Source organism: Macaca thibetana, chromosome 2 (genome assembly GCF_024542745.1).
Source record: "Macaca thibetana thibetana isolate TM-01 chromosome 2, ASM2454274v1, whole genome shotgun sequence".
NCBI lineage: Eukaryota > Metazoa > Chordata > Mammalia > Primates > Cercopithecidae > Macaca > Macaca thibetana.
Genome location: NC_065579.1, coordinates 56,166,875 through 56,181,818, shown reverse-complemented (window position 1 = coordinate 56,181,818; position 14,944 = coordinate 56,166,875). Strand labels below are relative to the sequence as shown.

Below are 14,944 nucleotides of genomic sequence, written 5' to 3'. Positions count from 1 at the left end.
AACAGAAAGCATGGAGTTCTCATCTCACTCAGACCTAGACCCTGGCATCAACTCTGATCTCTTTCTCTCCTTCACTCCCTCTACTTAGCGATAGCATCCTGTGTGTACTGCAGGCCTACTCCTTCTATCTTGAGTGATCCTTCTACAGATATCTGCATGGTTAGTTCCTCTGATTTCTTCACACCTCTGCTCAAATGCCAAGTTTTCCCTAGCACACTAAAATAAGAAAACTTGCTCCCCAAACTCTCCTTCTCCCTTTACCTGCCTCATTTCTCTCCATAGCATAAAATACCATCTGACTTCCTGAGTATTCACTTGCATCTCCCCAGTTAAAGTGTAGGCTCCATGACTGCAGAGATTTTGTTTGGCTTACCTCCATATCCCCAACGCCCAGAACTATGCCTAGCACATCATGTTTGTTGAATAAATTAATAAATTTACACTTCCACTAGTGATGTATGCGAGGGCCTATGTCATCAACTCATCCCCAAGAACATGAATTTTTGTTACTTTTTCTTAACATGAAAAGAAATTCACTGTAGAAAGCAATTCTCTATCAGAAAGCAGTAAAGTCAGATATATATTTGAAATGACTTTTGTTCTTATTTGTGACCAAACAACTGATAGGGTTTACACACAGCACTCTCATAATTAGTATAATTACTTAAAATGTGGAGAAATTAAAGCATGCAAAAGTGTTTCAAAATTCAACGGTGTTCTTATTAGTAACTGCTGTTATTTACACTTCTCTCTGGGTTGCCCAGGAGTCTCATTATGTTATTCCAACGGCAGGGCAGACGTTACAAGTGACTGGGATCTGTTTGATACTGGTTTGCAAAGGACCCTCTCTCTATTTCAGTTCCTCCTTGAATCTTCTCTCCTGTTTAATCAAAGAGGGACTTTCAATAGAATATTAAAGGGAGCAGAGAAAGCCAAGCACAGATTATGCATACTCCTTAATCCTCAGAAATAGCTTTTCTTCATCACCAACTCTTTGGCATGGGAAAGATCAGAGGAATTTTTCTTGTTGCTGATTTTTTCCCTAACGTTCCCAGCCTTCACATTTATAAAGAGGGAGTTAAGACTGTAAGTCAAGAGTAGAAAGAATTTAACATCTGCAAAGCCAGGCCCTATTTGGAAAAAAAAAGAATAAGTGTGATTAGATCATTCTGTTAATATTCATCACAGAAATTTCTTTTAGGCAATTCTTTCAAAAAATATTTAACTCCTTTTTATGTATAAACCCCTATTCTGGACACTGGAGCTAGATCTGTTTCCTGCCTCACAGAGCCAACAATCTAGCAGGGGAAACAAAGCAAATCACAAATTTATGCCAATAATTGATACAAATTAAAATTAATCACATTAAGACATACAGAGTAAATATTGGCTTCACCAATAAATGAAGTTGTAAAAGTTCTATAATATGAAAGTCTGAACTAAAAGGGCTTGGATTATGAAATATATTTGTGACTTAAAGTTAACAAATTGAGAAACATATATTGAAATAGAATCCATATGAAAAGAATTATTAGATCATTCTCTAAACCATCCGTAACCCAAACCTTAGCATCACACAGTATACCCATATAAGAACCCTGCATCTGTCCCCCTGATTCCAAACAAAAAGTCCTTGGCATATTAAAATAAATCATTCTCCAGATCAGTAATATCAATGGGAGGAAAAAGATGAAAACTATAGACATTGTGCTATTAGGAAAGATCATCATGATTATAAACATTGCTTCCTCAGATAGGCCCTTTCTAGTCATGTTTCTTCTATTATGCTCTATCACAGCAGCACTCTACTTGTTTCATTGTGGACACTAATCATAATCATTATATACATATACATAAAATGATTATTTTATATATTTATATTATTTATATAATATACTAATTTGTTTGCATTGTTTATTTGTTGATTATCTATCCCTGTAGTAGAATACCCCCTTCTTGAAGGCAGGAACATTGTCTTGTTCTTTTTTATAAAGAACAGAGCTGGCATGTAGTTGATGTTTAATAAATATTTATTCAATAAATAAATTCCGGTAAAAATATAAAGTGAACCCATTATATCAGATTCTTACTCGGCATATATTTTATTGAATGTGTATCAAATATGACATCCTCAGTACCTTCGAGATACTTTTTCTTATAAAACATGTTATACAAAAAGAATTCATAAGCATCTACCCAAGAAAGTTCCTCTCTCCTGCACTTAACCAGTCCTACAAATCAATTAATACCTTTACAGGCTCTGTTGGTGAAATTAATTCCTTGCATTTTAAGTAGTACATAAGAAAAATGAAATCTGCCTTTTTTAAATGATCATTCACAATTTTTAAAAACAGATTGTATGTTTATCAAATTGTTATGTTTTCACTGTAAATAAACTTGAAGCAGTAGTTTTGATCAGCATACCACATATAAATGAGAACACAAAAATAAGGGAGGGGAAATGAATTATAATTCTGTTTTGCTGCTTCTTAGAGAAAATGTACATATTAGATATTAAATATATAGATATAGATCACACATATATCTTTATTTTATACATGTAAAAATACTTATTATAAGAAATTGGCAGCTGGGTGCAATGGTTCATGTCTGTAATCTCAGCACTTTGGGAGGCCAAAGGGAGTGGATCATCTGAGGTCAGGAGTTCCAGACCAGCCTGGCCAACGTGGTGAAACCCCATCTCTACTAAATATACAAAATTTAGCCAGGGCATGGTGGTGGGTGCCTGTAGTCCCAGCTACTCAGGATACTGAGGCAGGAGAATTGCTTGAACCCAGGAGATGGAGGTTGCAGTGAGCCGAGATCACACCACTACACTCCAGCCTGGGCAACAGAGCAAGACTCCATCTTAAAGAAAAAGAAAAAAAAAATGCTCATGTGATTTAGGAAGGTAGAAAGTTAGAAGATCTGCAGCAGGCAAACTGGAGGCCAAGGAGAGCCAACTGGTCTAGGTTCTAGGTTGAGTCCAAAGGTATGAAAACTAGGAGAGCCAACAGTACTAGTTCCAATCTGAGAAGTGGTAGGCTTGAGACCCAAGAGGAGGCAGTTATTCAGTCTGAGTTTAAAGAGAGGAGAAGACTGATGTTTCGGCTCACCCAGTCAGGCAAGAGGAGTCCCTCATACTTAGCCTTTTTGTTCTATTCACTTCTTCACTTGGTTGGATGAGGCTCGTTCACATTAGGGAGGGCAATCTTCTATACTCAGTCTACCAATTCTAATGTTAATCTCATCCAGGATAACATTGACTGACTCTCCAAGAATAATGTTTGATCAAATGTCTGGGCATCCCATGGCCCAGTCAAGTTGACAGAAAATTGACCATCATAACTTCTCAGTTCAGGTACCTCCTTAGTGCAACTTCCCTGCCCCTATAGTCTGATTTAGTACATTATCCTCCCTTGAATTGCTTGGGAGCACAATATCCTTTTTTGTATTCTTCAGAATTCTTCTCACTTTCCGAAAGTATTACATTTTAAAATAGATGTTATTGACAGAGGAAAATGTTAATTACAAAACATTAAGTATGAGAAGCAATTATGTTTCATTTGTGTCTCAAAAAAGACCTTCTTTTTCTTTTCTTTTTTTTAATTATACTTTAAGTTCTAGGGTACATGTGCACAACATGCAGGTTTGTTACATACGTATACATGTGCCATGTTGGTGTGCTGCACCCGTTAACTCGTCATTTACATTAGGTATATCTCGTAATGCTATCCCTCCCCACTCCCCCCACCCCACAACAGGCCCCAATGTGTGATGTTCCCCACCCGGTGTCCAAGTGTTCTCATTGTTCAATTCCCACTATAAGTGAGAACATGCAGTGTTTAGATTTCTGTCTTTGCGATAGTTTGCTCAGAGTGATGGTTTCCAGCTTCATCCATGTCCCTACAAAGGACATGAACTCATCCTTTTTTATGGCTGCATAGTATTCCATGGTGTGTATGTGCCACATTTTCTTAATCCAGTCTATCATTGATGGACATTTGGGTTGGTTCCAAGTCTTTGCTATTGTGAATAGTGCCGCAGTAAACATACGTGTGCATGTGTCTTTATAGCAGCATGATTTATAATCCTTTGGGTATATGCCCAGTAATGGAATGGCTAGGTCAAATGGTATTTCTAGTTCTACATCCTTGAGGAATCGCCACACTGTTTTCCACAATGGTTGAACTAGTTTACAGTCCCACCAATAGTGTAAAAGCATTCCTATTTCTCCACATTCTCTCCAGCACCTGTTGCTTCCTGACTTTTTAATGATCGCCATTCTAACTGGTGTGAGATGGCATCTCGTTGTGGTTTTGATTTGCATTTCTCTGATGGCCAGTGATGATAAGCATAAAAAAGGCCTTCTTATATATTTAAGGTGAATTGAAGTGCTGCTCTGGGTGTCTTTGATTTCTTTTCTCTGTGCACCCACCACCCACTCAGTACAGCAGAGGCCAGTCCAGCAGCCACGGCAGCAGCAAGGCCACCTTAGCCTCAAAAATCAGGGAATAAGGGGCAGACTTGGAGACTCATACAGGCTTGAAACCTGTTGCCTCTCCTGCATTTATTATCCAAGAGCCAGAAACTGCATGTCTAGTTTAAATACATATTTATATATGTATTCACATAGGACAGTATTTAGCAAGCTCATAAGAAGTTATGTGGTTGAAAAAAAATGAAAATAGAGGAAAAAAAAGACCTTGTTAAGATAACTTTTCTTTTTCAAAATAAAAAGTTTTAAAGTCACTATCAGGCCAGGTGCAGTAGCTCACACCTGTAATCCCAGTGTTTTGGGAGGCCGAGGTGGGAAGATCACTTGAGGTCAGGAGTTCAAGACCAGCCTGACCAACATGGTAGAACCCTGTCTCTACTAAAAATACAAAAATTATCCAGGGGTGATGGCGTTCGCCTGTATTCCCAGCTACTCTGGAGGCTGAGACATGAGAATCACATGAACCTGAAAGGCGGAGGTTGCAGTGACCTGAGATTGCAACATTGCACTGCAGCCTGAGTGACAGAGCAAGGCCCGGTCTCAAAAAAAAAAAAAAGTCACAATCATAGTACTGTACTTAATGTACCGTACTTAACTATAAGCAATTTTGAGTATATTATAGGGAATAGAAATTGTTACTATATAACTCATTAAAACATTCACAAAGATATATCTTATTTAGTAGTTCTTTTGCTCTATTTGGTATTAAACATGTGTCTCACCAAAGCATAGCTGTTCAAAATTTTATAAGCAAAGAATTACAGTTGTATTTGCAAATACTAATCAACTGGTGTAATATATATATATATATTTTTGAGACAGTGTTTTGCTTTTGTTGCCCAGGCTGGAGTGCAATGGCACGATCTCAGCTCACTGCAACCTCTGCTTCCTGGGTTCAAGTGATTCTTCAGCCTCAGCCTCCCAAGCAGCTGGGATTACAGGCACACACCACCATGCCCAGCTAGTTTTTGTATTTTTAGTAGAGATGGGGTTTTACCATGTTGGCCAGGCTGGTCTCAAACTCCTGACTTCAGGTGATCCACCTGCCTCAGTCTCCCAAAGTGCTGAGATTACAGGAATAAGCCACTGCACCTGGCCCAGTCATATTTTACAATAGTTGAGTGAATAAAAATAAATTTAGAAAAATTAATACAAAAACCTACAACTTAAAAAGGAAACAAAAATTTACAAATAGAATTATCAAAATAAGGAAGAGTCAAGTCCCTGCAAATTAGAGATTTTAGAATAATGATTCCTAAATCAGTTGAAAGTTTGAAACATTGCATACCTAAATGACACATGATGTATTTTATGCCATAACAATGATCATTTGATTTGTAAAACAATTATTTATGAATACAAGTAAATATTTAGAATAAGATGATTACTTTTAGGTATTGTTTCTCAAAATGTCCTATTGACATTTCTAGTTCAAATTTAAGTTAAACTGATTTCCAGGTGTTTTTGACCTGTGCTTTCTGACTCTTGGCTAATAATAAGTGTAGAAGAGGCAGCAGGTATTAGTGTATGAGTCTCAAACACTTCCCTTCATTCCCTGACTTTTGAGACTTAGGAGGCCTTGCTGACTGACATAGTGGCTGCTGGCCTGGCCTCCACTGTGCTGAGTGGGTGGTGGGCAGAGAAGAGTAATCTAAAACACCCAAAGCAGCACCTCACTTCATCTTTGAGAAAGTCAAGAGTGTTTCAAGTCAAAATAGGTAGAAAGAGAGACCCCCAACGGACAAGAGGAGAGGAATAGAGAGAGATGAGCTGATGCTGATTGAACTCAGTGAGAGCTGACGAGAGAGGGAGGAGGATGAATGTGGTGTGGCTATTGAGCCACATAAGAATCAGAGGGCAAAGGAGGTGGTGAAAGGGATGATAAGATGACTGGTCATGTTACTTTCCAAGAGAACTCAAGAAAACTTTGAATTTCTTACAATGCATTTATTAGAATGTTAAATTTCTTTGCATGTGATACCATGTAGAAGATGGGGCGGCAGACCACCTTTATATGGGATTGCCAAGACCAGCTGGGTCGGGGAGACCCTAACCCAGTGGCACTGAGGAATTAAAGACACACACACAGCAATATAGAGGTGTGAAGTGGGAAATCAGAGGTCTCATAGCCTTCAGAGCTGAGAGCCCCGAACAGAGATTTACCCGTATATTTATTAACAGCAAACCAGTCATTAGTATTGTTTCTATAGATATTAAATTAACTAAAAGTATCCCTTATGGGAAACAAAGGGATGGGCCAAATTAAATGAATAGGTTGGGTTAGTTAACTGCAGCAGGAACATGCCCTTACGACACAGATCACTCATGCTATTGTTTGTGGTTTAAGAATGCCTTTAAGCGATTTTCCGCCCTGGGTGGGCCAGGTATTCCTTGCCCTCATTCCCATAAACCCACAACCTTCCAGCTTGGGCGTTAGGGCCATTATGAACATGTTACAGTGCTGCAGAGATTTTGTTTATGGCCAGTTTTGGGGCCAGTTTATGGCCAGATTTTGGGGGGCTTGCTCCCAACATGTCTCCCTTCTTTTATTTGCAAAGAGATAAAAGCAAGGGCAGCTTTGTCACGGTAAGCTACTTCTCGCAGGAGTTGGGATCCACGTCTGCAGACTTTACAATGACAAACGACATGGATTAAAAGCACAATCATCATTGAAATCACAGAGCTTCCAAGTGTTTTTATCCATTTAAATGGGTTACTAGCTACTAATTTGTCTGCAGCTCCTTTAAGCACTCCATTTCCTGGCATTAAGGTCAGGTGTGTCTGGGATGCTTTAATTTGTTCTTTTAATTTTGCTATATCCAAAAACAAGTTTGTAGAGTGTCCTTCTAGATGCTTTTTTATTCTTTCCCAAATTTTGATCTTATTGAGAGTATTTAATAGTTTCCACAAATCCTTATGTTTAGCTCCTAGAGTGGGCCATATCATTTGAAGTTGAGGTGCCACTATACCACTGTGGTTCCAGATCATAAGAACTTTTGCCATACTTCTTATCATTTCTACCATCTGACCATTTTGTTCAGATCATCTGAACATAGTGTGACCATGGCACACAGACTGAGAGGTGCAATTCAAGCTAAACATCCCCTTAGGGGACCAATTAATAATGATTCCATAGGAATCGTTGTGCAGCACCTCTGCCTGTTCTGCAAAGCAATCTTCCTAAACAAGTACATTCATTTTTCTAACTGCGTCCAATCCTGTTTATAAATAGGTGTTTGTGGGCGGTATGCCTCAATTATATGAGCGGATTTATTATGGTAGATGTTGAGATCAGAAAGCATGTGTAACTGTGTCATCCTAATGTGAGTGATGTAAAAAGAGTTCATTCTACTTCTAACTGCTGTTTGCTGTTGGGTAAATAAAGTCATCAGTTGTGCATCTGTATGAAATCATAACTGAGAATTTTCAATTAACTGTGTGGAGTGAACCACATATGAAGAATCAGAAATCACATTAGTAGGCATATCAAAAGCAGTTAATACCTCAATTACAGCTACAAGCTCCACTTTTTGGGTGTCTGAAAAACTTTACTTTTTGAGCCAGAATAAGAAGCTTTACCATTGCTAGACCCATCTGTAAAAACATTCTCAGCACCTTCAACTGGTTTAAATTTAGTTATTTTAGGGAGAATCCAATTAGTTAATTTCAAAAACTGAAGCAGCTTCATTTTAGGAAAATGATTATCTAGCATACCCACAAAGTCAGCTAAATGGGTTTGCCAAGTAAGACTATTTATAAAAACTTGCTGTATCTGTGCCTTCGTGAGAGGGACAATAATTTTTCCAGGAGCATATCCATGTAATTTAACAATCTAAGTTCTCCCAATCCCTATCATAGTAGCAATTTGATCTAAATAAGGAGTTAGAGTCTGTGAATTAGTATGTGAAAGAAAAAGTCACTCTCCTAAGTCCTGTTCTTGGACAATAACACCAGTAGGTGAATGCTGAGTTGAAAAAAATTAGCAAATCTAGAGTCTTCTCTGGATCTATTCTATTTATCTGAGCTTTATGGACTTGCTTCTCAATCAGTTGTAACTCTGCCCTAGCCTCTTTTGTTAATTGCCAAGGGCTAGTGAGACTAGTATTTCCTCTAAGGATAGCAAACAGATTACTCGTGGCATAGATAGGAATGCCTAGAGCAGGTTGTATCCAATTAATACTCCCGAGTAATTTTTGAAAGTCATTTAATGTTTTTAGTTGATCCCTATGTATGGTTACTTTCTGTGGCACAACGGTAGTGTCATTTACTAAGGTCCCCAAGTAGAAGTAAGGAGTAGTAGTCTGAGTATTTTCAGGAGCTATAATTAAACCAGCGTGAGAAATCGAATTTTACAAGTGATCATAACATTGGAGTAATATTTATCCAGTGGGGGCAGCACAAAATATATCATCCATATAGTGAATGACGTAGCACTGTGAAAATTTTTTATGAGTAGGTTCAATTGCTTGCCCCACATACATCTGGCAAATAGACGGTTTAACATGTCCTGTGGCAACACTTTCCAGTGAAAATGCTTAGCAGGCTGCAGGTTGTTTACTGCAGGAATTGTAACTGCAAACCTGCAAACCATTCACAGTCTTGCTCAACTAAAGGGATAGTAAAGAAACAGTCTTTTAAATCTATGACTATTAAAGGCCAATTTTTTGGAATTATAGCAGGAGAAGACAATCCTGGCTGTAATTCTACCATAGGTTGCAACTGAATTGATAGCTCTTAAGTCAGTTAACATTCTCCATTTACCTGATTTTTTCTTAGTTACAAAAACTGGAGAATTCCAAGGAGAAAATGTTGGAGCTATGTGCCCATTTTCCCATTGTTCGGCAACTAATTTCTCTAAAGCCTCCAGTTTTTCTTTACTTAGTGGCCATTGTTCTATCCAAATTGTCTTATCTGTTAGCCATTTTAAAGGTATAGGTTCTGGAGGCTTAACAATGGCCGTCATCAAAAATTATTTCCTAATCTTTGGCGGGAACTTTGCCTTTCTGCTTGAAACGGTTCTTTCAAACCTTGCAAATTTTGTTTCTAGTCCTATACCAGGGACATACCCCACTTCATGCATTGTATGTTGACTTTGAGGGCTATATAATTGTTCTGGAATTACAACTTGTGCTCCCCATTGTTGTAATAAATCTCTTCCCCATAAGTTTTACAGAAGTTATAATTGGCTGAATAGTCCCAGATTGTCCATTGGGCCCCTCACAATGCAAAATATAACTACTTTGATATACTTCAGGGGCTTTACCAACTCCAACTATGTTAAATTGAGCACGTTGAATTGGCCACATGCACAGCCAGTGCTGTGGAGAAATTATTGCAATGTCCCCTCCTGTATCTACCAAACCTTTAAATTTCTTTCCCTAAATAGTTATTTCACAGGTAGGATGTTTATCAGTAATTTGATTTACCCAATAAGCTGCTTTGCCTTGTTTATTTGTGCTCCCAAATCCTCCTGTTCGTTTAGTTTCACTTTTTCCCATTCCCACATACGGCACAATCAGGAGCTGTACTATGTGCTCTCCTGGCTCTGCTTTCCAGGGAACAGAAGTAGACATAACAATTTGAATTTCCCCATTGTAATCTGAATCAATGACTCCTGTATGTATTTGTACGCCTTCTAAACTTATACTAGATCTTCCTAAAAGTAATCCTATTGTCCCTGCTGGTAAGGGTCCACAGACTCCTGTTGGGACCTTTTGCGGGGGTTCCCCAGGCAGAAGGCTCACAGCTTTTGTGCAGCATAAATCTACTGCAGCACTACTGGCTGTGGTGGGTGACAGACATTGTACAGGCGTGAGGGATTGGCCCAAGCGGGAAATGCCCCGGTTTAGAACGGGGCCCAGGATGGGCCCCTCCTGGTGTTTCCCAAAATAGGGTTCCCTTCTTTATCAAACTTAAGAGTGACACAGACTAGCCCAATGTTTTCGTTTTTTACATTTTGGATATATTTCAGGCTCAACAGTTTTCTTTTTTCCCCTATCTGGCGGCCTGACTTGACTTTTTCTACATTCTTTTTTAGTATGACTAGGCTTCCCACAGTTAAAACAAGCTCCAGGAAATGGAGTATTTCCTTTATCCACCCTCAGTCCTGCCATTGCCTGTGCCAACAAGGTAGCTTTATGCAGATTACCTCCAATACCATCACAGGCCTTGATATAATCAACTAAATGTGCTTTCCCTCTGATGGGTCGCAGAGCAGCCTGGCAATTGGGATTAGCATTGTTGAAAGCTAGTAACTGCAACACTATGTCCCGAGCAGCCGAATCTGCAATCATCTTTTTAAGAGACTCCTGTAACCGAGCTATAAAATCAACATATGGTTCTCTGGGTCCCTGTTTTATAGCACTACAGGAAAGGTATTGTTCTCCACCTGAAGTGATTTTTTTCCCAAGCTCTAATGCACACTCCTCTAAACTGTTCTATGGCTTCATCCTGAATGACCAGTTGTGCATCTAAACCAGCCCAGCTGCCAACCCCCAAAAGTTGGTCTACAGTTATATTAATTTGAGGTTGGGCCTGGGCATTGTGAGGAGCCTGAATGGAAGCTTCATCTCTCCACCAAATTTTAATTGACAAGAATTGAGCAGGAATTAGACAAGCTCGAGTAAGAGCGTCCCACTCAGTAGGAATAATCCGACTGGAAACAGTAACATTCTTTAAGGTCCCATTACAAAAGGAGAACCTGGTCCATACTGACTTATTGCTTGTTCTAATTCTTTGAGTAATTTTAAAGGAAAAGGCTGAAATGTAGATACAATATTTCCCTCTTGATCCAGGGGGTGTATTCTAACAGGGAACTGCCAAGCCTCTAAATCACCCTCTCATCTAGCTTGCTGAATTCCTGCCTGAATAGACCTAAGAGCAGTTGCTCGAGGAGCTGCTTGAACAGTCACTGGGGTAACTACTTTTCACCCAGTGTCCTCCGGAAAAGAAAGATCTGGGGGGTCATTTTCTTCAAAATAATAATGAGGGGGTGCAGAAGAGTAGAAATGAACCTCTCCTTCCTTTGCCACTTTAGCTTTAGCTGGCAAATAAACATGTTCTGTAACCTCTTGTTACTTCGCTATACTCTCCTTTCTCCTTCTCATTAGTGTGAAAAAGTTCCAAGGTGGAACGAACCAGACCCCACACCTGTCCCACTGTTACCCTGACACTTCCGAGCTCCCCTTCTTACTCACCACAGGGATTGCTTTAAGAGTACTTGAGTGTCCTCCAGCTAGTTTTCCATTCCAACTGTCACTCTGGTGACTCTTTGACCTGGATTCTAGCCCCCACAATGGACGCCACTTGCCGAGACCAGCTTGGTTGGGGAGACCCTAACCCTGCAGCGCTGGAGGAATTAAAGACACACACACAGCAATATAGAGGTGTGAAGTGGGAAATCAGGGGTCTCACAGCCTTCAGAGCTGAGAGCCCCGAACAGAGATTTACCCAAGCATTTATTAACAGCAAACCAGTCATTAGCATTGTTTCTATAGATATTAAATTAACTAAAAGTATCCCTTATGGAAAACGAAGGGAAGGGCCGAATTAAATGAATAGGTAGGGCTAGTTAACTGCAGCAGGAACATGCCCTTAGGACACAGATTGCTTATGCTATTGTTTGTGGCTTAAGAATGCCTTTAAGCAGTTTTCCACCCTGGGCGGGCCAGATATTCCTTGCCCTCATTCCCATAAACCCACAACCTTCCAGCTTGGGTGTTAGGGCCATTATGAACATGTTACAGTGCTGCAGAGATTTTGTTTATGGTCAGTTTTGGGGCCAGTTTATGGCCAGATTTTGGGGGGCTTATTCCCAACATGGGAGGATGAGAGCTATGCCCTCTATCAAACAAAAACTCATTTAAGATCTTTATAACTTTAAGTGCTAAACTAATCATCTAGTGTCCAAATACCATTATCAAATACCATCATCTCTACTTCGAAACGTAACTCAAACCTGACCATTTCCCATCCCTTCCTCTTCTAACTGCTGCATAATCTTGACTTGTCTCCTCTTTGATGTTCATCTTCATATTGCTATAGTAGCTAAAGTAATTCTTTTTAAGTGTTAATCATATTATCAATCTTCTGACATTATCCCTCCAATGGATTCTCATCAAACTCAGAATAAAGTCCTCGCCAAGACTTCTAAGGCCCTCCATGAGCTATGTCCTTTTGAACTCTACATTCATCCCTTTCTTGTTCACTTTCACACACCAACTCTGTCTAAAACAAATCCCTGCCCGCCATTTTCTCAATTCATACTCTATATATTTCTTCTTATAACACCCATCAGTACCTAAAATTATATCTTATATTTCTCTATTTTTTTTTCTATATCTCTTTCTGTAATATACACTTTATAAGGACAAGGACTTTGCTCTGTGCACAGCTTCTGGTCCACTGCTAAACTAATGCCTTTAATTCTAAGGTTGAATTAGAAAAGTCAGAAATTAAATGTTATTAAATAATCAATTACATGTGTAAGAATAAGGCCAGGCATGGTAGCTCATGCCTGTAATTCCAGCACTTTGGGAGGTCAAGGCAGGTGAATTGCTTGAGGTCAGGATTTCAAGACCAGCCTGACCAACATGGTGAAACATCATCTCTACTAAAATTCAGAAATTAGCCAGGCATGGTGACAGGTGCCTGTAATCCGAGCTCCTCAGGAGGCTGAGGCAGGAGAATCACTTGAACTCAGGAGGCAGAGGTCAGAGGTTGCAGTGAGACTGAGCAACTACACTCCATCCTGGATGACTAAGCCAGACACCATCTCAAAAAAAAAAAAAAAAAAAAAAAAAAAAAAAGGCGCTAATAAGAATCCAAGACAAGTAAACAATTTAAATCAAACCTAAATTAAATTACTTCTTTAAATTTCAATAATACCATTAAACAAAGCATTGATACCATTAAACAAAGAACTGATGATTCTACATTTGACTTTTTTTCTCTTTAGTGTACTTTTTTGGAAAGAAAAGCAGTAAATATTAAGTGATGATATCAGGGAGGGAAGGGGTTAGAATCATACAGAGTGAAGAGAAAATGAGACCGAAGATGTAAAAACAAGGAGGCAGAGAATGCAGGAAAACTGTATTATTGCATGTGGGTGGTGGTCTTGAATTAATCATTCTCCACATGGAAAGACAGTTCAGGGACCTTAGTTTATGAAGTCCCCCACTGTTAGCTCCCCAAATGACTGTGGTCTTAAATGTACTAATTACCTCAAAATACTGACTTAATATATCACATTTGATCTTATATAAAATGATGGAAGATTTAACATAATCGTGGTGAAGAAAAATGGTTCTCAAGTAATGTTTAAAATGTCAAAAATTGTATATACAAATATTTAAGTCCCTTTACATTCGTTGTTTCAATTCTGAATATCCCTTCTTCTCCTCAGTCTTTGTTCTGATTTGTTGGGAAATGAAAAAGATTAACCTCATCAGATATATTTTTCTCCGAGTTTGCCTGCAGCTAAACCAGATGGTTTATAAAAATATAATCATTTCTCAGAATTCTTTACTGAAACTTCAATAAGATAAATGTGCGCTTAAGAATAATCATACAGTATAATTATATAATATGCATTAATGCCTTTTTTTAAAGTACCATATCTATTTTAATTTTGATAACTAATCCTAAGTGAATTTTAACAGCTAGATATTTTCTTGTCAGTGTCTGGGTCTTGCTCTTGATCTGTTTCTGCTTCTATAGAAGGAAGAGCTCAGCTGGAAACCTGTCATTTACTCAGTGCCTTACTGTCTTATTGCTAGAGCTTTGCTGCCCTCCCTACAATATCCTCTGAGAGTGCTTTCCCTTTATTCTTTTTCTTTCTCTGGTAACTTATCTTGCCTGTGAATCTTCACTTTTTGGAAGTTGCTTCATGTTTGCAACACCTTGGCTGTTCTCTGGCAGGCCAAATGTCTTTTGCCTGTGTTCAAAATCCTTTGCATTCCCCATGCTATTAGATTCTCAGCATCTGTCCTAACTCTCCCTGTTCCCTGTGAATGACCTTCCCTTCCCATTAAAGCTATGTGCTCTGCGAACCCTAGCACCTAACCCTCGAAGGACATCACAGTCCAGGAGGTCTTACTTTCTGTACAGGATCAGGAACAGTTTTGTCCTTTTTCTGATATAGTTTCCTCCCAGATGCCATCAGAAACATATTTATTATGCATTTATTGAGAATTTATCATGTGCCAGGCTCTGGGTTTCTCAACTAATTCTTACAATAATCCTCTGAAGTAAGTACAATTCTCAGCATTTACAAATTATTTGTTTTTCCATAATCTTTGCTAGAACTGACAGGAATAAAAGTACACCAAATATCTTCGGTAGCTGATTTCAGAAACCACCTGAAAGGATCTAGCCCTTCTTTATTTTATACATATACTTTAAGTTCTGGGTTACATGTGCAGAATGTGCAGGTTTGTTGCATAGGTA

The 14,944-nt window shown here is 38.9% G+C and overlaps 2 long non-coding RNA genes across 2 annotated transcripts in view; one reads left to right on the top strand and one right to left on the bottom strand.

Moving 5' to 3' along the window:
* LOC126947507 (uncharacterized) overlaps positions 1-14,944 on the top strand; it is a 158,149-nt gene that overhangs the window by 142,187 nt on the left and 1,018 nt on the right. The gene's annotated exons all lie outside the window — the stretch shown is intronic.
* On the bottom strand, positions 580-11,742 carry LOC126947508 (uncharacterized). Its single transcript, XR_007723108.1, has 2 exons — positions 11,695-11,742; positions 580-1,130 (listed from the first exon to the last, which is right to left on the bottom strand). It is a non-coding gene; the product is annotated as an uncharacterized LOC126947508 (long non-coding RNA).